Source organism: Protopterus annectens, chromosome 7.part0 (genome assembly GCF_019279795.1).
Source record: "Protopterus annectens isolate FY-2018-M chromosome 7.part0, PAN1.0, whole genome shotgun sequence".
Lineage (NCBI taxonomy): Eukaryota > Metazoa > Chordata > Ceratodontiformes > Protopteridae > Protopterus > Protopterus annectens.
Window position 1 is genome coordinate 679,428,613 of NC_056739.1, and position 26,806 is coordinate 679,455,418.

Here is a 26,806-nt window from a genome sequence, read left to right on the forward strand (position 1 = left end):
GCTTTTGGAGTGATTAAGTATCAGTGTTCTGTATGTTCTTGCTGTACTTAACTGCTTTCAAACTATATGGTGATTTTTCACTGTATATTGTGATCTGAAAGCTCTGTTTATTCACATATTATGTCTGTGATGGCCTGCACTTTAGATGTTCACAGATAGTTATTACCCTATCTGCCCAAGGGCATTTAGAAGCATAGCTACAGTGTGTTGGCTTTCTCCGCACCATTGATGAAGTAACTGAGCCTTTGTCAAGCATAGCCAATGAAGTGATTCCAGGCAGAGTAGCCGAAAGCTGTTGAGGACTGGGATGGCGGAGGGTGATAGGGGCACTTAGTGATTTAAAGAGGGCATGTTAAAGTGAAACATAAACACCATTCAATTTCCCCAACAGGCTTTGCAGCTATAAACTGGAGGGGCTCCCCCACCCCCTGGCTGTATGGTTCTGGGACACATGATCTCAGGGGTGTATATTCTGTTGCCAATTCACACATCACATCAAGGTTTCTCATGAAGTGTGTCAGTGAGGGGCTATGCCTAATGTAGTTAGGAATTTAATTTATAGTCTCTCATTTCATTTATGTTTTTATTTCAAGAGTAAGTGAAGCTCAGTGGGTTTGGGCGCCTCCACCCTTTGCTTAGTTTAGCTTACACATAGAAATCATCTAAACAGGAAATAGGCAGAAGTAACATTAATGTCAATAGTGTAATGGTTACAGCATTTGCATAGTGTCTGTGCATTCCTGGTTCAAATCCCAATGAAATCAGAGATGTTTTTCATGTTAAAAAGTATACCTTAACCACAGCTTGCATACCTAGGTAGTATTCTTCAGTATAATATACATTTGAAACACCCATATATACCCATGTGTGCTGGAGGGTAAAGTCAGCAGAGAATGTGATATTATGTAAGCACATAGTGAGAGGATACTTCACTGAAATGTATATATCCTGAGTAGTTAGCAGATGTGACCGTGTATGCATGCACAGGTTATAAGTTTTAAAGTTTGTTTAACTGCTGCTTTAATGTCACACAAACACTTTTAAACATGCTTAAAACTGCTTAAATGAGCCTTATTTTGGAGTAAAACACATTTTTAAAGCATCGCAGGAGTTGAACCCTGGGCCACGCACACAATAATCATGGGACTTACCACTAAGCCATCTGAGCTGTATACATGCTTCATGGTCTTTAGACTACATCTTATACTATAGGCATTCCACAGTACTTACCACAAATGGGATAGTCACTTTGTGTACATATGAACAATACATTGTAATGTACTGTAGTTTGACAATCAACATATGCAAGTCTACATATGTATAAATGTTACAAATTAATACTAAAGATATATATATATATATATATATATATATATATATATATATATATATATATATATATACACGTCAGTGATGTCTGCACATAGAAAATATATATATATATATATATATATATATATATATATATATATACAGTTACATCTATAGACATATATATAAACATCTGTGAATTTTGTGACACAGAAGCAATCCAATGGAATTGAAGTGTACACAAAACACACGCAGCCCAGCTATTATAACTATTAATATTAACTTAATTCACCATAGAAGGGATGGTTGTTGTGTATGTGGAGATTGGGGTGGGAGGAGGAATGATGAGCAATGAAATTATGCATCAAGGAGAGCCTGGTTTGGATGTTCAATAAGTGAACTGGAGGGGTATACATGGAGTATGGGGACAATATAAAAAAGAAACAAAACAAGAACCATTCTCATCCATAATACACCCTGTCAGGTCACATTGCAACACTTAATTCCACAAACATATGAACATTAACATGTATCATACATATGTACACCAACTGACTGTCACATTTGTTTTCAGTAGTGAGTAATGCCTGTAGTAAAATGTATATTCTAAACACCGTAACATTTATACATATCTCAGATGCCTTAGGGTACAGTTAGTGACTGAGGTGTTCTTGGTCCCGGGTTCATGACCTGCAAGGGATGTTAATTTATTTTGAGGGCCAGAATAAGGGCTGTCAAATGCAGGTTGATTAAAGCACTTTTAAGCAGTTGTAAGCGGCTTTGTGTGGGTTTGTGCGACAGAAAAGCTGCACTTAAACATGGTTAAATGGATAAACGCTTCAAAGGTTTAACCTTTGCTTAACGTCGCGCAGACCACAGGTAAACCCACTTGCAACCACTTAAATGTGCGTTAATCACACTTTCCCTACCCATGCCTGTTCTGGGAGGTAAAGTAATAACCACTTCCAGGATTAGAACCCGCAACCATGTACATCATCCTCAGAGTAATCTACCACTAAGTTACCTGAGATGTACCTATGCCAGTTGTGTATTCAGACAGGTTAAAACACAAAACGGAGGATTGTGGGGAAATAGGACAAACCGCCATATACCCAATGAAAGGTGTATGCTATACATATATATATATATATATATATATATATATAGAGAGAGAGAGAGAGAGAGAGATACATGTTGATATATAGAGATATACATATATATGTAAATATATAGATCTATGGAGGTACATATAAACGTAGGCAATAATATATATTATATATCTATATATATATATATATATATATATATATCTCTATATATATATATATATAAATATATATATATATATATATATATATATATATATATATATATATATATATATATATATATATATATATATATACATACATACATACATGTGTGTATACAGCATCTGAAGTGTTCAAATCTGAGTATAACATGGACCATAGCAATCACACATTGGAAATAGCTATCTTGTAGCGATGCATTGAGCAGTAGTAATGCTTGTAGTATTCTATTTGTTTACTGCTGTAGGTCACAAGACAAACTCCTCATACACCACAAGGGATGATATATATGGGCTTGGAATTCACCAATTCTTTTCCAGCCTCTGTCAGTGTCAGGGTTGGTTCAACAAGTATGTGCTATAACAGGGGATAGTATATGTTGATATATTGTAACAGTAGACATATGTATAGGTGTATTAGTGAGTTGAACATGACAAAGGTAGGCTTACTGTGAAAACATGATTTGCAATGTGGGGTATTGTGCTAATAACTGTGTAATGTACAGTATTTTAGGCAGATCTGTATTCCATTTTACATAGCGTTTCTGTTATGTTATGCAAACACTAATTATGTCTATTGGTGATTACAATGCTCAATAACAGGATACATATGACTTGTATTCATCTGACAGTTTAGCAGCATTATAGCAAAGAAAATTGGAAGAGCTAGGTAACTATCCATGCACATAAGACATGTAATATCCACCTCACTACTATCATTTGCAAGCAATTACAGCTTTGCATATGTACATGTTATGCAAATGTGTAGTGACCCTTGTTACAGGGCTGGCCCAAATGGCTATGTGCACACCTACATAGAGTGGATATTGAGAGCAGAGACACACTGGTTGAACTTTCAGGTTTGTGTAGCCTAATCTCTCATTGCCAACCTAACAGCCGCTTGCAAATACTGTAAGTAAGGTTGTGCACAGTACTGGTAATGAAACAGGTTGCATATCATCTGTAACTCCAGTGTAACACCTGCAGTAGGAGTGTAAGATGTAGGAGACTGCTGCCCATGTATAATAGCTGCTTCATAGGTGATGGCTTACACTATCTGATTATATCCTGATCATGTTGATAGTGGCAACAGAGTCTATTGATACTTGACTCTGTTTGGGGTGTGGGTGTCCATGCCCAACAGAGCTCATGGTTCTGGTGGATATGTGAGTATATACCCAGAAAAGGATACAGACCTGTTGACACTTGAATCATCTCTAATCAACTATCAGGATGTGATGTGCTCCTCAGAGGAGGAGGATTGCTGCTAAAGGTAGATACTATGTTTCTGTAATAGCCAGTGTTGTCACGTCCATAACACAAATATTTACTTGTGAGCACCATTGTCTAAAATATCTTCATAAGCAATACGTAAACTAAATACAGTACTTGGTACTTGTAGTACTGAATGCTCATACAGGCATGTCCACTAGTCAGCTACTGGTGTTTACTAATGTCAGCTTTGTGTATGTTGCCATCCTGGGGGAATGTAATCTCTATGCCATGTACGCTGCCAAACCCACCTAACACCACACCCCACACATTGTCTGGGATGCAGCTACAGGGGTGTAGGTTAACACATGCATCTCATCACCACAACCAACACATACCCTTACCAGAACACAGTAAGACACCCACACATACCACCAGAAATCACACATTTTCACAGAGGCTTCTAAGTATCTGGCCAAGCAAGAGACCTCCCAAGCTGGAATAGACAGATAACAAAATACAAAACCTGTATGACATAGTTTGCATAATTGTGCCACACCTCAGAACACGTGTCCAGAAACATGCCCAACAGGACTCATTTGTGAATGCAAACTCTAGCACTATGTTACACATCAAGCTATATGAGGGCAAACATACTGTCAGCTGCCTGTCTGCCATGATTAGTCACATACCCATACACTCAGACCACCTTTTGAACTATACACGTGGCTCTGGCATATTCCATGTTGTTGTGCAGAACCTGTGATGCAGTAGACTGGACTGCATGGAAACACACATGTAGGAACTGTCAGGTCTTGTAGCCCATGCAGTTATGTCCCAAGGCCTGGGTAGCATTCTGCCATTGTCCAGAATGATACTGCAGTACAGGGACAAAAGGACTGTATTCCGCAATTGTCTAATGTACTGGTGTAATTCAAAGGGTATCCAGTAGCTCTCTGCCTGGGATAACATGGTTGACAGACCATGACACTTTGCCAGACAGCCTGCACCTGTCACCCCTGGAAATATGGATACTGGCTAGGACTCATGCTTCCCCTATAGTGCCTTCATCATGCAAAGTTCCAGTGAAAGTCCACTGCTGTAACAGGGACAGCCAAGCAATAAACTGCGGGTCTCGCTACTCAATGATACATTTCAAAAACTCAATATGGACTCACTTATGTCAATCCTTAACATGGAGAACATATCTGTGCAGTAACTGAGATATGGCTCCATGCTCCGGAGAGCACCCCTGCATGACCATGTTATAACACATATCTCCTTGGCCATTATTCTTTAATGGAACACATGGGCCACAGGTGTGTGTCCATATTCCTGAAGGATATGTACACCCCCACGCTAGTTACACTTGCATAACTTTGGATGCAGTATGCTGAGAAACTACCTTTGTGCCAAAGTGGAATCCAAATTGCACCTTGCGACAGATAACCCACCATGCCTCAGAAATCCCAACTGTCATATTGTGCTGTTATGGGGAATATTAGGTTTGAGACAGAAAACCATAATAATGGCTACTCTCAACTATTCCATTATAAGCTGGGAAGACTCATGTACCAACACCTGTGCTTAATGCATGTTGGATTTCATCAACCCAATGTCCTGGATCACCATAGTCACACAAACAGGACTAATAGTATGCTACCCATAGTCAGTCTCCAAAGCCAATGTTATGCTTCTTAAGAGTGAAGTGATGACTGTCATGGCACCCATGCAGATGGACAATGCATGTGCAAATGCTGAATTCTACACAAATGCACTTTAAGCACTCACATAAGTGCAGTGATTGTGCCATTGAAACAGAACCAAGATTCAACCAAACACAAACAGGAAGGCAAACTGGTGGTACCCTGCCTTAAACTGTACCACATAAGGTAGTAACTGTTGCAAGAGTGAACACACATGAGTGGAGGTGATCCCTGGTCAGCCTCAGTAAGATGCAGATACACCATATAAAGCCACACAAAGCTACTGTGAAACTAATCAGCCACATATTATGTGGCCAACCACAGAGCATTCTATAGCTGTGTCATGAATTGTAATGGCAACAACAAGACCTGCGGTGCTTCACAACACTATGGCATGAGAGGTACTGCACCTACAGAAATAAGACCTCTTCATCCAGTTAGGGTCTTGGATAACCTAAACCCACACTCACCCCCCCCAACAGGTACACATATTTATATATCCATATACACTACAGAGCCCCTGTAATAACAACTATGCAGGTACAAGCTGCACTCTCTAAAGCCATACATACAGCTTGCATGGGACCTGTTAACATCCCAGTGTGTATCCTACACAAATGTCAGAACAATTTGCTCTCCACATGCATATCATGTTCAGTCATAGCTTCATGTCAGGCTGTGTACACACTGAATGTTGCACAGCAACAGCTATCACATCCCACAAAGGGGGAGACACCACTGATAATGGGAAATAGTGCACTACTACCCTACTGAGTCTGGTCTGTAAGGCCATGAACCTTGATCAACTTATTTGATGTAGTCAGTACAGATGTAGATGACAGTAAGGTTGATTCACACAGCATATCATGACCTTGCCAGGTCTTAGGACACAATCACCCATACTGTATTACAGCTACATTCAGTAAACTAGGTGTATATTCCTATGTTACAGGAGTGGTTGGCAACTGGACTGCTGGCAGAACCAACACTACAAATGGTGTCTGACTAATACACACAAATCAAACCAGTGCCAGCTACTGTAATACAGGGTTAATTTTTTGTACTCCCCCTCATTGTTATCTATATCACACAGACTAACACAGAAGGCATCTGCCTATTGAAGTTTGCAAATGACTATGAAGTAGGAGCAATAGTTGACTCAATGAGTGCTGTGAGCAACATACAGAAGGGCCTTTGTGGGTCAGATGTGTGGTGTGTGATGTATAGCCACAATCTGACAGCTAAGTATTGTATTGTCATCCCCTATGTTATAAACCCTGTACCCATGAACTACTACCTAGGCAGCGGTCAACATAATGGAAACTGTGTGTGTTTGGGATGCAGCTGGACAGTAGTCTTTCCTTTGATAGTTACTTCACCACACCAGTCAGGTAGTCATAAGTGGCACCACTAATCATGACAGGGTGCCATCCATGAATATAGAGATCATTGTTCAGCCATACTCAACACTTAAGTGACCCATAATAGATCATATATTTTCTTTAAGGGTTATTGGCCATGTTCAGATAGCCTACACTGGCCTTCCCAATCCCTAGCTCCACTATGTAGCATGATGCCTACCCTGAATAAAGCCATGTCTAACACAGAGATGTTGGACATGCTACACTTACACATCCTGATTCCAAATAAACACATACTTCATGGACATCCACCTTTCTAGTACAAGGATCACAACATGCTTGACAGATCCCTGTCCCACACACTTTACATACTCCTGCCATACTATTTGTCCCTGTCTAGCAAAGCTGCACATTGCCCCTCTTTGAGACATGGTGTGATGACTGCATTGCAAATATATCAGTAACCCTGTGGATCAGTTCTGTTGCACTGCTTGAACTGGCCACTGTAACTTAACTGTCTGTTGGCTACAGCTAGGTAAAATTTCAGCATAGGCTCATAAATGGCCCAGGGCATATAGCCTACTAGTTCACTATGACCATACATGCTATAGTTGATATCCAACCCTGCAAATTCCATCAAGCTAGCCATTGTCCCATGTGTTTCACATGTGCAACACAGGTAATATGTGGCAGGATGCTACACTGCTGCACAGTGCCATGTAGATGTATATGGCAAAACACATACATGTTAAACGTTCCATGAGCAAGCCTGCAGGGCCACAGGTCATGTCCCTTAAGGCTGTGTATGACTATATATGTGACATATACACAGCATTAAGGTCTATTGCATTAATGTAAACAGATCCAGGCATGCGATGATAGGTAAAGACACCAGTACAGGCAAACAGACATGCCCACATCAAGACAACATCCACATGGAGTATCAGCAATGTCATCACTTGACACACACATATATGGTGATAACATCAAATCACCATTATGTGTCAAATGTGTGTGAGTTAGACATGTCAGTGGTGTTAGTGTCATGTAGATTTGCAAAGACATATTTGTAATCTTAATAAATGTTATACACATGTATGTTCAGCTGTACTTCTGTACTTCTCTGTGAGTTACTGTGACCTGTCTCCATCATTATGTCTTCCAGGTATGCCGCATGCCAGGCTGCCACCATACACCCACTTGGAGGATGAGGTCCTCATTCCATACCTCCTCAACAACCATGTAACACTCTTCAGCCATGTGCCACAGGATGCACAGCAGCGGGATGTCCAGTGGGAGGAACTGCGCAGGAGGGTAAATGATGTTGGTGGCCATAATCGCACTTATCAGCAGGTGCACCGACACTGCACTGACATAATTAGATGGGTGAAATAGCATGCAAATGCAATTGCCAGGGAACAAGGTGCAACAAGTGGGGGGCCACTCACCCAGCCCCCACTCACATGTACCAATGAGCTACTGGTCAACCTGAGGACACCTGCAGAACTCCATCCACAAGCTTTAGCTGGTATTGTGGAGGTGGGTGTCTCACAACCACTGAGCCTGGAGTTGCCTGGTAAGGCACTACTGCACATATAACACAACTATATTTCATATAGTTACGTGTTACTGTACAATATGTAATTTAACATCAAATGCAAGGCATGTATGCGCACATGCCACATACCATAGTTTGCTACTCTCTGTATGCACAGATGTGCATACTCCATAGTATAGTCTATTGTCCTGGCTTATGTGCTGACATGCACATTGCACCCTGTAGCTATCACACAGGTGTGGATAATGATCTTACTGCTGTGACACTCCTATTTAGGTACCTCTGGCATTTTGCAGCGACAGCAGCCTTTTTCAGGTGAGATTATTATTGTTTATCAGGCTCGATAATGCACAGATCATATTAATTGCATGCTATCTGCCATGTGGCCATTTAACACATGCACACATAATGTATAGTGGCCCTGTTAATATATACAGGTCAGACCTGCAATGCATCACAGTGGTTACCTATGTGGAATAATTGAAGACTATATAAAACTTTTACACTAAACCTTATAAACTTTCATTGCCAGATGTGTGGACAGCTGTTTATACAATGGTGGAGGTGTGGCTCACTGTAGGGACATGTACTACAGATCAGCATTACACATGTGGGGAATACAAACAGTACTATACAGAGAGCATATGTGTGCACACACTAAATGTTTTGGAGCTGGAGTATGACCATTACACAGGACTCACCCTTGTGGATTATACCCTTGCTATGAATGTCACACAATGTCATGTACTATCTGACATGTCCATGACATCAATGGGCTGACTGCAACACTGCTTAACTATCCTGCAAAACATAACTCACATCCCAAACATACCACCCTTTGTCTGCATAACCCTGTCCTCAGTGGAGCATATGACATCTATGGGTGTATGTCATATGGGACAACAGTGACATCTGAAATAGATGCCTATCACAACCATTGAACAAAACATGTTTACACATGGCCATGGAGGATGGCCAGAGACATGAAGCAACACACACACAGTAGAAGTGATGTACGTGTGTATACACCCTGTTGTACATTGGCCCAACACAATACAACTATGGCTTTTGTGTAATGGTGATATTGCAGATGTGAAACACTAAACATCATACAGGCCTGTGCACAGCTTGTGCAGGCATGACATCAAACCATCACATAACATGTCTTGAACATCATGAGTGTGTCATGACATGAAAGCATTCACCTATACAGTATCCAAATACATACATGTGTTGCACAACATACACATACAATCACATCAGGCCACAGATACAGCACATTCACATTGCTGGTGTCAGACATCACTGTTATGCTTGCTCCTCATGTGTGTGAGGTATACAGATGGCATGTGGGACATGGAGTACTGCTAGGTTAGCCATGTCTGGGCATAGTTGCCAGACATCAGCAATATGGTTGCAGATGGGCAGGGGTGTCATCTGTATACCCTTCAGTGACCTGCGTCACACATTCCACAGTAGGGTTTAGTGTGTATACACCTCAGTGACGTAGGTCACGTTCCACATTAGATATGTATTGTATTTGAACACAGTCATGGCTATGGACTGTGTCTGTAACTCACACTGTATAGCAATAGTGAAGCCACATGATGCTCTGCAATGGCTGTACACATCAACTCAATGTGCAGTATGTCACTGTATATCTGTAGGGTGGACTGACAACACTGCATCAGCTGAAGGTCCATGTTAGTATAACACGTCCCTGCATTGGGACACCATTACCTTACTGTATATTTGAAAGGACACCATTGTGTTAAACGTGTATGCATGTCATTCAACACGTCAGCAGAAGACATGTCATACTACATGTGATTGGCAAGGACATATGCCACACATCAGGCTGGTGTACTGTTAACCAGTGCTGGTCTGTGGCACCATTGCAAAGTAGGGACAGCCATGTAAAACGTGTGTACAGCCACATGCACATTGTCTATAGACTCAGCTCAGGGGTAAGCACAATAATGTTGAACAGACGTGAACTGCTTTGGGGGAGATATGCAAGCTAGGGCTCAGGCAAACATAGTATTCACTCAGCATACCCTTCTGCTCATATCCTCCTCACACATAAGGGCAGTGGCCAACACAAAGCATCTGTGGCAGATGTACAAAGGTCAGAGATGGTCTGTTAACATGTGGGGTATGTTGCACAAAACATGCAAGTGTGGTGCAACTGTGCATTGTGTTGCAGGTTTGGGGCATAGCCTACTAACACAAATGGTGCAACACAAGCATGTATGCTAACTACTATAATTGTGTAAGGTGCATGCCTTCTGCTATAACACATCCATGCTGTTTTGTGCTACTCAGGGATATATGATAACTACCACTATAAATGTCTAAGCCGAATGCCTTCTGCCATATTACATGCATGTTGCATGCAGTTGGGTGTCATAGCATGTGTCTCTGTCTGTGTCTGTCTGTGTCTGTCTGCGTGTATGTGTGTGTCTGTGTTTGTGTGTGTGTGTGTGTGTGTGTGTGTGTGTGTGTGTGTCTGTGTGTGTGTGTGTGTGTGTGTGTCTGTGTGTCTGTGTATGTGTCTGTGTGAGCATGTCTGTCTGTGTTTGTGTCTGTGTGTGTGTCTGTGTGTGTGTGTGTGTGTGTGTGTGTGTGTGTGTGTGTGTCTGTGTATGTGTGTCTGTGTGTGTGTGTGTGTGTGTGTGTGTGTGTGTGTCTGTGTGTGTACTGTGCTGTATAACTTGTAATGTACAGTTCTTGTCTGCCCCTCACAGGTGTTGATGTAGGTGCATTGCTCTGCTGCAGTCCACCTGATGTTAGTGTCTCCACAGACTCTAGCAGTGATGATTAAAGTATGATTGAGGCACAGGCAGGGTTGTCAGGGGCTGAAACTGTGCCATTGATTGCCATTCCACCTGCATTCCCCTCATCCCTGCACACAGATCTCATGCCTACACATACCCCATCACCAGTGGCCATAGAGGAAGGACAGTTAGTGGGTGGTAGCATGGAACAGGAAAGTATGGAGACTATGGAAGGTGTGCCTGCACACCATGATCCCAGCCAACTGACTGGTGATGTCCCACACAGGCATGTGCCCAGTGCTGCTCGTAGGAGGACCTCTGGCCAACATGCCCCTGCAAGACATAGCACATCAGATGGTGTTACCAGACGCATGTTTCAGGCTGTAATGGAGGCACAGGCACATGTTGAATGGCACAACAGAGAAGGTTTGAGGCTTCAGACGGCTGCTGTCCATTCTTTAACTGACAACATCCAAGCAATTGCAAATGCTCACCATCATCTTGCAGATGTTTGGATAGATGATTGGGTGACATGGCAGGAGTCCTTGACCGTGGCATGTCAATCCTCGAGCGTGGAATGTCTGTGCTGGAACATCTGGTGGGAGTGAGGCATTGGGCACATGGACGTAGGCCAGCTACATCACCTGTTGAAGGTTAACGTGAATATGCTACTTCACATGCCCGCTCCCATAGCGGCGGTAGAAGCAGCAGTGCAGCTGGTGCTGTGCTGTCCACACCAGGACACAGCAGGCCACGTGCAGGCGGTCCTGGATGGTCCCAGCAGGGACACGATTCCAGTGGACATGTGTCATCAGACAGTACTCAGTCTGGACCTCTGCCTGTTAGTGCCAGTGCAACCACTGGCAGGCGCAGGTCACATGGCTGCGTCCCGACACCGTGAACTGTGAAACCTGCCCTGTACAGTCTCAGCCATCAATAATACGTGTAGGCCAGCCACATGCCAGACCTGTGTGCATACATACACGCACACACCAGAAACAAATGTAGGGCACCTCAACACACACAAACATAACATCCACACATGCCCAATGAGATCAAAGGCCCTAACCCACACACATGATGTCATCCAATGGTGCAGACTAGGCCTCTGGCAAACATTATCACCTTGTGCATATGATGATGCCTGTGCCACATCCCTGTCATCCACACCATCGGTGCAGGAACATGCTCATATGGTCTGATGCACAGGGTGAAAATACTAGGAAGACAATTGTAGATTACAGTTGTTGAGTGGTGTTGACAGGCAGCAGACATACCATGTACTACAGTTTTAGAATGCATTATGTACTTTCGACAGTATGTACCATGTGTAACAACAGTAACTTCATGTTGATCTTGATGTTCTGCCTTCCTCTTTCAGGTGTAATTGCATGTGCTGGGGGATGTCAGTGTTTGCGGTTAGCGTCCCATACGTAAATGTAGACTACACACAGGTCTATATGACAATACCTGCATGCACTTTGTAGCTTCCACATCACAGTTATAATCGCCCAAGTTTCAAACATGTTTACTGATCTAATGATCCAAGAACATGATAGCTGTGTAGTAAGCTACTGTGGCCAGAGCCGTCACATCCATAGTGGGTGACATCACATGTATAGTTACCTGGAGCAGGGAGGAGGTAAAAGAGTGGCTTAGAAGATGACATGGGTAAAGGCCAATGGAAAAGGTGGCTTTTCATTAGGAAACAGTAATATCCACTCCCATGACAGGATGCATACACACACTCAGGGATTCACAGACACAGTAACACACACACATTCAGGGAATCACAGACATAGTAACACACACACACACAGTTGCTGGTGTTGGGATGAGAAACCCTGCCTATGTGCAAATCATCATTATAGTACTATGCAATTACAAGACGCACCACAGAGATTACACCTGTACAGATAGTCTGAATGGCCTATGATCGAGGACATTAACAGGGATACTAGATTGCGATGAGTGTATGTGGGGAGGGGGGTTCATCAGTAAGGTATGCAACAACAAGCCTCACCCCAGGGCATACATGTTTACAGGTGGTTAGAATGCCCTTCTAAGATTGATGACATCAACAGGGATACTAGATTGCATTGAGTGGATGGGGAGGGGATTCTTATTTCACTATTGTAAAATACAGCCTCACTCCAGGGACTGGACAGCCATACATGCACACACACACACACACACACACACACACACACACACACACACACACACACACACACACACACACACACACACACACACTGCAGCATTCACAAAGATATACACCTATGTCACACACATACAGACACTTGACATGTGTGTGATTCAAACACCTGCCTATGTCTTGCTTTCCACACTTCACTCTGTACAGATGTCTACAACAGTGTACAGGAGAGTGAAAAACATGTAGGATTTCTTCCCCACCATACGTGACATATACGGGCACACACACCCACACGTGCCAGTACTGTGTATCAAACACCTGCCTATCTCATGATAGGTATTACAGTGCGACAGCACTATCGCACATGCTGCAAAGCATACTGACTCTTTCCTTTGCCAACTGTGCCAATATATGCACAATATATGCACAGGGGATGTGCTACTGTTCCAGGTGTCAAGAGGTTTGCCTTCAGTGTCACCCTTACTGCATTCTACATTGTGTGTCCTCCCCTTCATTTAGCAAAACCATAGCTTAGCAGTTACACAGGTTATTGTAAGAATAGTTGTAACACAACTGTGAGCTGTCCACAGTAATCATTCATCTACAAAGTAGCCCCACCACTTAGTAGTTATGTCCAATCATCTGTCAATACCTAAAGTTCAGCTTACTGCACTTTGAGCATATCACGATATACAGTTGGCAATGTTGAGGCTGCATTGCCACTGCATGATGTACTAAGACAGCAGTCACCTTCAAACATCAGACACTGCACACGCATGGAATCTAAATACACATCAGTACATGTACACATATGCAGTCTCCATCAGTAAGTGGACTAGCAGGTCAAGAAGATACATTCCACACCTTCTCAACATCATGTGTGAAACCTAGCTGAGCATTACACTATAATGGATGTTGTATTCATGTACTGGTAGGACACACAACCACCTTCACTGAGTAGCCAAGTGTACATTTATGCCAACAGCACATCAGCAAGACACACACACAGCAATAATCTATGTCATGATCCCACAAACTGTTAGTTGACAGTCCCACTGTGAAGCCAGGGCACTGTAATGGTCAACAGTGAGCAAATCATATTTGCCACACACACATCATATTTGTCACACACACCTCATGATTACTTGAAGAGTGCCAGCAATGTGCTCTGTTTGAGCTAGGCATTACACTTATTCAAGCATGTGTGAGATCTGTTGCTTGTTAACATCTCACTCCAGCACATTCTGGCTATTGTGGTAAAAAGGTTAATGTCCAGACAGCACACAGCATGCATGGTTTGCAATTGTTGGTGTGGGGTATACGTAGGAGCTGTGGGCACACATGGCTGTAGATGTCATGGACATATCACCTGTTACTACTCAGGAACATACAGAGCATAGCTGTATTCCCCTGAGTCTGTCAATACAGACTATGTGTGTAGGTCCTATGATCCTGTTATTTGGGTATGTTTGTAGGCATTGCATTAGGTGGACATGTCTAATGACATACATGCCACATGAGTTGTTGTATGATATGATAGGCGTTGTGGGTGACCAGTCGAGAGGGAATATTACGTCTGCCAACATAGATATCAAACCATATGTACTGTTAGCATTCAGCAGCCATGGACCTATCTTCCATGTGCATGTGTGCAATGAATGTAGCCACCTGTATGTACAAAGGACAACAACAGCAATGGTATTCTCATTTATGTTGTATGAGTGTGGGATGTACATATCCAGGGCAGGTACATCTAGGTCATATCCAACCATGAGGGTGTTGTTTACTGGTGTACAGCAACAGTCAACTGTGTTAGTGCTGACAACATCTGAGGGACCATGGTATTTGTACAACTGACCTGGTTACAAACAGTGGTACTACTGCATTGCATAACACATTATGCAACTGTGTTAGTACATGGGTACTTTGCACAGTTGATGTAGGGCTAGGTACAGTCCACCAGTCGAAGGTTATTTGGTGTTCTACCATACTATTTCATACCCCATGTATGGATGTGTGTTGGTAGTCTGAGGACATGGTGGTGGATGTATATTAGGATACTACATAGAATGTAGCTTTTGCCACTGTACCTGGCACATCTGTGATGAATTATGTCAGAGTAATGGTCTTTACTTGTGAGTAGCCTTTATGAATATGTGGACACCACCACCTGGAGTGGTCTGTACCAGTGTCATGGCCCACATGTCTGGATCTGAGTTATATGGTGGTAGTGCTATTGTGCACTACAGAGCCTTCAGCCAGGTGTTCCTCACTGCACAGATGTCAGTATTCCCCATTGTAGGGTCTACATTGAGCAACTGGATTATGAAAGCCACACATCTAGCACTGGTTAGCATAAGCATCCAATGCAATTGTCTTGTAGGTGTCAGGGTGTTACATCTGTGTTTAGGACTTGTGCCTTGGAATACCACTATATGGGTAAATGCAACCTAGGTATTATCCACAATCCCTTGAATCATGGATGCATGTGCTCTTTGACAAAGGCATGTCTTCTTTCAGTCATGACATCCCAGAATGACAGACACTGGACAACATCACAATTACAGCAAGACATTCACTCATTGTTTTGATCAAGCAGTTACCACTCATACCATGACATCATTGTGAGTGGCAGTATTGTGCTTGGTATCAAATGCTACATCTAAGGTGATGGACAGCAGCAGATGTTGTCTAAATGACCAATGCCAGATATGCTTAGTGGAGCGGTCCTTCTAATAATGTCAACTACTAACACAGCCGGCAGAGGTTATCTTGACACCTGCACCTCAGTACCATTAGACAATGGGGCTCACATATTATTCTTGCACATGCCACTGTTTCAAGTATAATGCCACTGTCCACAACCTGATATCAATGCATGCCTGTCAGGGCAGCAATGTGTGTGACACGTGCTGTAGTTAGCATTCACCTGTGTGTCCCAGTTAACCTATTGTCTATCACTTCCACAAATGCATGATTGTGTATATTTCACATATATATGGCAGTACTTCATGTACATGTATGCATGTGTATCACACAGCACAGACACAGATATATCATTTACGGGCCACATACAGGTTTCTGGTAGTAAACCTATATGATGTGCATAGATACTGACAGTTAAGATGTACATAGCTGTAAACCTGTGTGTTTACAATAGGAGTCCATTACAACGTGTTCTGTACATCTAAGTGTATGAGCATGCACACTGTGGCCTTCTGTGGTTAGAATCGGAGTGCATTCCAAACAGCCCTGTGCTACTAAGTGTATGAGCGTACCCACTGCCACCTTGTGTAATTTGAGTCAGTGCATCCAAACAAGCCCTTTGTTTCTAAGTGTATGAGTATGCCCAGTGTAACCTTGTGTTGTTGCAGTCATAGTGCATCACAAACGGCCCTGTGCTCCTAAGTGTATGAGCATGCCCACTGTGACCTTGAGTAATTGGAGTCAATGCATCCAAACAAGTCCTGTGATTCTATGTGTATGAGCATGACCACTGTAGCCCTGTATAGTGACAGTAGTTGTCCATTCCACAGATGGACATACTCCAATTCAGGGCTTGTTGTGCTACAACTATACCTCTCAGGCCTACCTATGTCTTACCTGCAGATGATGTGTCTTGTTTGTGCATACAGGTTGTAATGGACTCCTACTTTAAACACACAGGTTTACAGCTATGTACATCTTAACTGTCAGTATCCCTGTTGATGTCCTCAATCTTAGAAGGGCATTCTGACTGCCTTGAAATGCGGAATCTCTATGTTGCGTCTCGTAACCGTGTAGTACTGTAATAGTGATCTGTAAATAGGCAGGAGTTCTGATCCTACCACTGGCAAGTGTGTGTGTGTGTGTGTGTGTGTGTGTGTGTGTGTGTGTGTGTGTGTGTGTGTGTGTGTGTGTGTGTCAGCAAATGGCTGAGTGTGGTTGTGTGTGTGTATTTGTGTCTGCATCCTGTCATGACAGTGGGTTTTACCGCTTTCCAAAGAGAAACCACCTTTTGCACTGGCCTTTATCCTTGTCATCTGCTAAACCACCCTTCCCCCCCTCCCCACTGCAAGTAATCAGTCCTGTGATGTCACCCAGCTCAGAAGCAAAATCAGAGTAAGTGTAATTGTATAGGTTCTGTGGCACTTACCCCAACTGCATGTCACTCTACTAGTTACCTTTACATAGGCAAGACTTGTAAGCACAATACTGGCAAGTGTGTTTGTGTGTGTGTGACTACCCTGTAGCAAGGCATAGACATGTGTTATGTCTTTTAACATGCTGCACACCATGGTAGTCATCTGTGGTGAGTGGAGTCTACAAATTATGACATAATTAGGAATAGAAAAGAATAGACAGTCAAGAATGACTACTGTTGGGTATGTTATTTTCCTGTGCCACTGTCGAGCAGTGACACAGATGTAGTCCCAAGGGTGTATGTTCATACCCATCATTCCACCACCCAAACTCCACAATCCCCGGGGTACATTTCCTTAGCCATCTTTCCCCACCCCAAACCCCAGATTCACAACAACCATCCCTTCTCTGGTGAACTGATTAAGATTTAAATGTTATAAAATAAGAGTTGCCTTTGTTTTGTGTACACGTCAATTCCTTTGAAACCCTTCTGTGTCACAAAGGGTGTTCAGTTATGTTTATATATATGGCTATAGCTGTGTCTGTGTATATGCATATATATATATATATATATATATATATATATATATATATATATATATATATATATATATATATATGTGTGTGTGTGTGTGTGTGTGTGTACACATCCTGTAAGTGCATATATGTATTTAGTATTTAGTTATAACAGTTGTACATATGTAGACTTGTCTATGCTGTTTCACAGAGTACAGTACATTCAAGGGTACTGTACATATGTACACAAAGTGGCTGTCCCATTTGTTTTCAGTACTGTGGAATACCTGTAGTAAAATGTGTATTATAAAAACCATAAAGCATATATACAACCCAGATGGCTTAGTGGTAAGTCCAGTGACCTTGGTGTGCATAGTCCAGGGTTCAAGACTTACAAGGGTTGTTGATAATGTCATTTAGGATTGAATAAGACACTTTTTGGTGGATGTAAATGTGTTTTCGTGACAGTAAGCAGTGGGTGCACACAGGTAAAAGACGTGTACAACTTGCAGTACACTTGAAATGCCCTTCTTTGGCAATCCCGCTGATGTCACCCACCTAGACATACACCTCTGGGACTGCTGTGACCCAGTAATTTCTGTAGTGCGTCCTGTAACTGTGTAATGCTGTAATGTAATAAACTAGTTTGGTAGGTGTTCTAATCCCACACTAACCAACTGTGTGTGTCTGCCTGCCTGAGAAGAGAGCAATGCTTTTGAGAGTATGCACACTCTTTACAATTCACTTACTCAAATTTGGCAAGGGTGCTGATGTCACCCACCTAGAAATATACCTCTGGGAATACCATAACCCAGTAATTTCTGTAGTGTGTCCTATAACTGCATAAAGCTGAAGTGTAATAAACTAGTTTGGTTGGTGTTCTAATCCCAGACTTGCTACTTGTGTGTGTCTGTCCATCTGCCTGAGCAATGCTATTTAGAGTATGCACACTCCATACAAGTCACATATTCAACTTTGGCAAGGGTGCTGATGTCATCCACCTAGAAATACACCTCTGGGACTATCATAATCCAGTAATTTCTGTAGTGTGTCCTGTAACTGCAGAATGCTGTAGTGTGAAAGACTAGTTTGGTTGGTGTTCTAATCCTAGACTTGACAACTGTGTGTGTATCTGCCTGAGAAGGGACCAATGCTTTTTTAGAGTATGCACACTCCTTACAAGTCACATACTCAACTTTGGCAAGGGTGCTGTTGTCACCCACCTAGAAATATACCTCTGGGACCACCACAACCCAGTAATTTCTTTAGTGCATCCTGTAATGCTGTAGTGTGTTAAGCTAGTTTGGTAGGTGTTTTAATCTCAGACTTACCAACTGTGTGTGTCTGACTGAGAAGGGAACAATGCTTTTTAGAATACGTACAACAATTCACATACTCAACTTTGGCAAGGGTGCTGATGTCACCCACCTAGAAATACACCTCTGGGAGTGCCGCGACCTAGTAATTTATGTAGCGTGTCCTGTAACTGCATAATGTTGGAGTGTGATAAACTAGGTTGGTAGGTATTCTAATCCCAGACTTGCCAACTGTGTGTGTGTGTGTGTGTGTGTGTGTGTGTGTGTGTGTGTGTGTGTGTGTGTCTATCTACCTGAGAAGGGAACAATGATTTTTAGAGTATGCACACTGCTTACAATTCACATACTCAACTTTGGCAAGGGTGCTGATGTCACCCACCTAGAAATACACCTCTGGGACTGTTGCAACCCACTAATTTCTGTAGCACGTCCTGTAACTGTGTAATGCTGTAATGCGATAAACTAGTTTGGTAGGTGTTCTAATTTCAGCCTTACCAACTGTGTGTGTCTGCCTGAGAAGTAAACAATGCTTTTTAGAGTATGCACAACAATTCACATACTCAGCTTTGGCAAGGGTGCTAATGTCACCCACCTAGAAATACACCTCTGGGACTGCTGAAATCCAGTGATTTTTGTAGCGTGTCCTGTAACTGTGTAATGCCGTAGTGTGATAAACTAGTTTTGGTAGGTGTTCTAATCCCAGACTTGCCGACTGTGTGGGTCTGTCTGTCTGCCTGAGAAATTACCAATGCTTTTTAGAGTATACACACTCCTTACAATTCACATACTCAACTTTGGCAAGGGTGCTGATGTCACCCACCTAGAAATACACCTCTGGGACCGCTGTAACCCAATAATATCTGTAGCATGTTGGGCAACTACGTACTGTTGGAGTGTGATTAAGAACTGTGGTAGGTTTCCATCAACACCTATGGCAGTGTTTTCTGTGTGTTTCAATGTCTGTGTAGGGAGCAATGCATTATAGCCTACTGACTCACAGAACATTTACAATGCCCTATGTTGGTGATCTTGCTGATGTCATTCCTTGTCAAATACATCTCTGTAGAATTATGTCTCTAGTAATCCACATGGTGCATCCTATAACATCTCCATGCAATAGTGTGATATAGATCTTGGTCATGGGTTATATACCCACACATGAGTTGTGGATGTATTGTGTGTGTCTCACTGTCTGCTTTGTGAGAAATGCATTTTGGGCTACTCACTTTCAGGAAATTTGAATTGACCTAATTTGGTAACCCTGCTGATGTCATTCCTTGTGTAATACACCTTTGGGGATGGGGTAGCCCAGTAATCTCCATAGTGCATGCTTTAACTGTGTAATGCTGTAGTGTGCTAAACTAGTTAAGTTGAAGTTCTATTCCAAGACATGCCAGGTGAGTGTGTGTGTGTTTGACAGTCAGAGCCTGTGTGGAGGTGGCTATGAGTGTCTAACCACTGGACATGTTGAGAAGAGTTTTTGTAGTTTTCCTATATGGTGGCCATATTATATGTCAGAATGTCCACCTCACGAGGATTACAGATTTCAATCAGCCAAGATACTGTGTTGGCAAGCCATACCCCTACATCTGTCAAAAGGCCTGGTGAACAAAGTAAGCACCCCTACTATTACCCAGAATACGGTCTAAACCCATGTGCCATACACAAACATACTTGCCTAGAAATTCCCACTATGTTGCTATTACCCTGCACATTGTTAACAGATAATAGGCATGGTGTGAATGCAGTGGGCTGCAGGGGGCATGGCACCCTGTCCAGCAGTACAATAGGCACATAATTGCAGACAATGCACCTTCACTATGTTCCCCACTGGATGCCTGCAACATATGTGGTGCCATCAAATGTGATCCACAAAGGACATACAATGCCTTACACACACGCCCTGTATGGAAAGATGTCACTGACACCAGGGAATACCCGTATCATGCTATCAATGCAGGTGCAGGGTCAACCTGCTGTCTATTAGCAGGGCCTGCCACACCAGGCCAGGATTGGCACATCTCATGGTAACAGTCTGTGCACACAACATGTGCCAGGCAAACCAGCTACACTTAAACATGTCACTGTACATTAATGTGGGATGTGCACATCCCAGGCAATGTCCATGTCAATGACTATCAAACACAGACATGGCATGCATTGCAAAACAATAGCCACACACAATGGTAACCAGGATGACAGGACAGTTAATACAATACCCACCTGTGTGGGACATTGCAGACACCACACCCCTGAACCACACTGCAGACCATTGTCAAGTGGCCTGATGCCAAGGATTACCCCTCACCCAGCCTTGTACAGCCATCTTGCACAGCCAACCACTACACACCCATGAAGCAATGCACACATGCATATCAGTACTGGCACATTGTGTCCGCGTGTGGGATATGATGTTCCCAACCACAGTCACACCCAGTATAACTCCCATTGGCATACTGACTGATGTCAGACATGTTCACATGCCCTAGCCCATAGAACCTCAGGATAACCCCTGTGGTGCATGTAATACCTGTGCATTACTGTAATGTGGCAAACTAAGTAGTTAGGAAGTGTATTTGTGAGTCTGACAAAAGTGTGCCAATGTGTCTGAGTCCCTTACAGAGTGTGGTTGTGTTGACAATGACATCCGTTCATGTGGACAGCCATGTGTGCTACACCTAATGTATGGGTACTATATCTCTGTTGCAGATGTTGCTCACCAGCACACATATATGTTCTTACAGCACACCAACATGTCAGCTATGTGACACATGGAGTAACTGCATGCACTTGTAATAGCAATGTCTAGCCAGTCAGGGGTTTGAACCCCTGTACTGGTAGGAGTGTGACAGACGATGCTTAGGTTTTAGTCTCCTAGCCCTTCTCTGATGTACTTTGCCTCTGTCTGTCTCTCACACACACTCTCTGGTGGATGGGCAGATGTACACCTACTCAGCAGCAGCTTGTGTTTTGTAAGTGATGGTCATGATCAGGTGATGGCCTCTGAACCTATTGCAGTCCTCCTCTAGCTGATTGCATGTGGAACTGCTGTGGTGATATTCCCATAGCCAATTGCATGGAAACACAGTACAATATCTAGGAACATCATGTTGGTGTTTGCCCATGACAGTCGCTGTGAGTGGAACCTGGATCTGGTGTTTGGTAAACAGCATCACAGATGAAATCTTGATATTCCTCAAATGACATACACAGTGGAAATAGCCTAAAGATGGGAGGGTGACATGCCAGACATGACTACAGCATGTAAGTGTAGCTATGTGTCATTCAGACTCCTGCCAGTTTAACAAGTTGTGTGTGGTAATGGCTAGTCTGCATGTTTTAATAACTGACAAGACAGTGCTCTGTTTGTGAGGAACCCCCCATCTGTAGGGTCACCTGTGGACTGGTCAGTGTGTGGATCCATTTGTTTCTTCTGTTACTCACAGAACACACATCTGTGAACTGCAGAAGCATAGTGTGAGGATTGCAGTCAGTACATGGTGACAGTGATGACAGTTACTGCCATCGCATCCCTGATTGGACATACGTCACATGAAACAGTGGTATGACAGTCACTGTCTGAGGTTATCACAGTGACACGTCAATAGTGGACCACTGTTCATAGATGCAGTCACAAGTCATCTACGCTTTAGACAGATGTCATGCAGTATATATGCATGTGTTGTGCTCTCTCTGCAAATGTATGACATCTGTTGTCTTGGGTTGATGGTAATATCTATGCATGCTGTTATAAGTAATCCTGACTGCTGTTGACTAGTACTATGCCTTATCTGTGTTAAAACTGCAACACCATAGGCTGTATGGGATTGGAGGTCCTGGCAAAACCATCTTTCCCACTTCAGCTGGCCATGGCACCGGGCACCACCATGTCTGGGGCCCAGCCTTGGACCTCCACCTCTGCTGGCTCTGCACCACCTTCTGTTGAAACCGCCACTGAGGATGGGGCCTGCCACCCCTGGGAGCAGGTCCAGACAGGAACTTGTCAGCTGTCGTACAGTCCAGGGAGTGTTGCATAGGGGGCTCAGTAAGGGATTTTGAGGCCAGCTGCACCAGCTCGAGGGCAGAGTGTCACATTTAGAGGGTAAGCCTGCCCCTCCTAGACAGCCCCCAGCACAGCCACCTTTGCGGCTGTGATGGTGCAGTGGTGGCTGCCCATGGGTGGGGACCTCCGTCCCACTGTTTCCATTTTTGGGCTCGTGACTGCCAAACACCCCTCCCCATCGAAGGTGTATCCCCCCCCACATGTGTCATATACCACCCCTGTATGCTGTCTTGTCTGTCATCCTACCCAACCTATTCTCCATGAGCATACCTACTCTCCTTCCCCAACATCCCTCTCTCACCTTACGAAAACGGAAACAAAAGGCCAATCTGTTCCCAGAACAACTTTCGCCCCATACATAGCTGTCCATTTCACACACATGTCCACTGGACACATGTAACCTTTGTAACTTGCATCATAACATACTACTCTTGTCCTCATCCCTCTCTCAGGCATAAGGTCCTGGTATGCACATGACTCCTAAAGATTCCAGGTACATGTGATGCAGATGACTCCATTGTACACACAACACTACCAGTCCCTCTATGGTTACTCCATTTAACTTTTTAATGATGATGATGTTGCACACAGCATCTTGCAAGAGTACTGTTCTCATATAATGATCAGACAGGACCTGTTTTGTTACTGTAAATGAAATGCTCAAAGTAATGTATTTAATGTTTGCATGTATTAATGACAAGTCTGTCTGAGGGAGTCTTGATATTACATAGGACAACACCACTACATAATACAGGAGTTGGTGGTGTTTCCCTTTTCATTCTTTTTGACTGCTTTGTTGTCACATGGTATGTTCTTGATATATCTATATATATATATATATATATATATATATATATATATATATATATATATATATATCTGGACATACACACACACACATGCATCTGCATAATGGAATACATTTCCTATACTGTTGAATGACTGTGCTGGATGCTATGTTTGTGATAAAATCTGATGTCTGTATAGCTGTCATGGCTTAGTGGTAAATAACATTGGCTGTGGTGTGCAGGGTCCTGGTTTTGAGCCTTGCAGAGGCTATTTATTTTGTTGCTGGGCAGAACAAGGGCCGTTGGATACGGAGTGATTAAGGCACTTTTAAGCAGTTGTGAGCGGGTGTGAGTGGGTTTGCATGACAGTAAGCAGTGGTTACTTTTGGTTACAGTTCCTTACACTCAGTTACCTTCTTGATTGCTTAACCCATGTAGGCAGTGCTTACCCCCGCGCAAACAGGCTGTAACCCACTCACTGCTGCTTAAAAGTGCTTACTCCTGCTTACCCCCGTGTTAATTTCTTTAAAAGAAAAGAAAAAAGGGGTGATAGGAAAGTGGTGAAAAAGGGGCACAAAGAGGGAAAGACAGGAGGCAAGGTAGCTAGGGATGTGCAGGAAGGGTGTAGGGAAGGTCCATAGCTGTCCATTTCTTCTACAGCAATGGCTGTGCATATGCAATACATTTGGTGGTACATTTGGACACTCACAACCCTGAGAGAGGGGTGATGCCAATTAGAAACATTTACATGTGTCCAATGGACATGTGTGTGAAATGGACAGCTATGTATGGGGCGTGCTTTTTTGTGGGAACAGACTGTCCTTATTTTCTTTTACTTTTAGGTGAGAGTGGGATGTTGGGGAAGGAAAGTAGGTATGATCAGGGATAGGTTGGGTAGGATGACAGACAAAACAAACACGACACATACAGGGGTGGTATATGACACATGTGGGGGGGGACATCTTGAACGGGGAGGGATGTTTGGAAGTCGCAAGCCCATGAGCTCACAAATGGATACAGTGAGACTGAGGTCCCCACCCATGGGCAGTCACCACTGCACCTTCACAGCCCAGAAGGTGGCTGTGCTGGGGGCTGTGTAGGAGGGGCAGGCTCACCCTCTAGTTGTGCCACTTGGCCCTCAAGCTGGCATAGGCAGTCTCAAATCTCCTTGTCGAGCTCCCTACGCACCACAGCCCGGACCGTACCATGGGTGACAGGTTCCTGTCCGCTCCCGCTCCCAGAGGGGGCCAAGCTCCATCCCCTGTGGCAGTTACACCTGAAGGTGGTGCAGGGCCAGTGGATGAGGAGGTCCCAGGCTGGGCCCCAGATGTGCTGGTGCCCGATGCCATGGCCAGCTGAGGTGGGACAGGTGGGTCCGCTGGGACTGGCCTTCCCATATGAGCTATGTTGTAGCATGTTTAAGGCAGATATGGGTTAGTAATAGTCAACAGCATTCATGATTTGTTATAACAGCATGCATAGGTATTCCCATTACCCAGGGCACCAGATATAAAATAGTTGCAAAACAGGCAGAACACATGCATATATGGGTAAACAGTGGGCATTACAACAATATGCAGGTTTTATTGATGGCAACAGGACACCAATATGGGGGTATTTTAACATGGCACATGCATAGAAACAGATGTGAATATTTATAAACCAATAGGACATATGTCCCAACAAAGGTTAGGAGTGTAGACATACCAAATGAGTTGTGTAAATCGGTTATTTTTGCACATATGGTAGGGGTGAGAGAGAGTTCAATTAACAACAAATAAATCCTTGTAGTTTACACAACATTCGTAGTCATTGCAGTTGTCTGTCCCTTACATGTATGATTACACTACCCAATGGCGTTATATTGTACAATGGTATGTTTGTAGATATGTACGGGACCTGTGTCTTACATACAGGCTTGACAAGATGTACTGCGAGCCTTGGTACTGAACCTGCAGTAGTCTCCTGTTGTGGTGCTTTACCAGGAACCATACCATGAATTTGGACTCCTGGATTCCCCAGCTCTGCACTCTAAAGCAAGTGCCTTCTCCCACTCCAGCCATTCTGCCTGCAGGGGGATGCTACATCCAGTTATGAGCCATGTTCCCGCCTCTTCAATTTAAGTAGGGCTGGATCCCTGCACTTTTCCATAATTGGCCGGTTTCAAAAAGGCTAAGCTATGTCTTATTCATTACAGGTTATATATGTGTCTGGTATCCGTGATTCATGTGTACATACACTGTATGGGGTCCTGGGGACTTCATAACTTTATTACAGTGACACCTCAACTCTATGTTTACTGCAGTACTCCAATTCACATATATAGGGTCTGTGGCAGGTTATAGAGCATTACACTGTACATAGATTCAGTTCACATGCATGATTTGATTTCTCTGTGGTGAGGATTAGTTTGCTAATACCTCCTTTATATGTATTTCTATCATGGCATAGTGGTTAACTACTGTGATGTACAGGGTCCTGAGTTCTAGTCTTGCAGAGACTGTTCATATTGTTGCTGGCCAGAACACGAGCTGTTGGGTATAGAGTGATTAAGGCACTTTAAAGCAGTTATGAGTGGGTGTGTGCGGGTTTGTGTGGAGCTAAGCAAT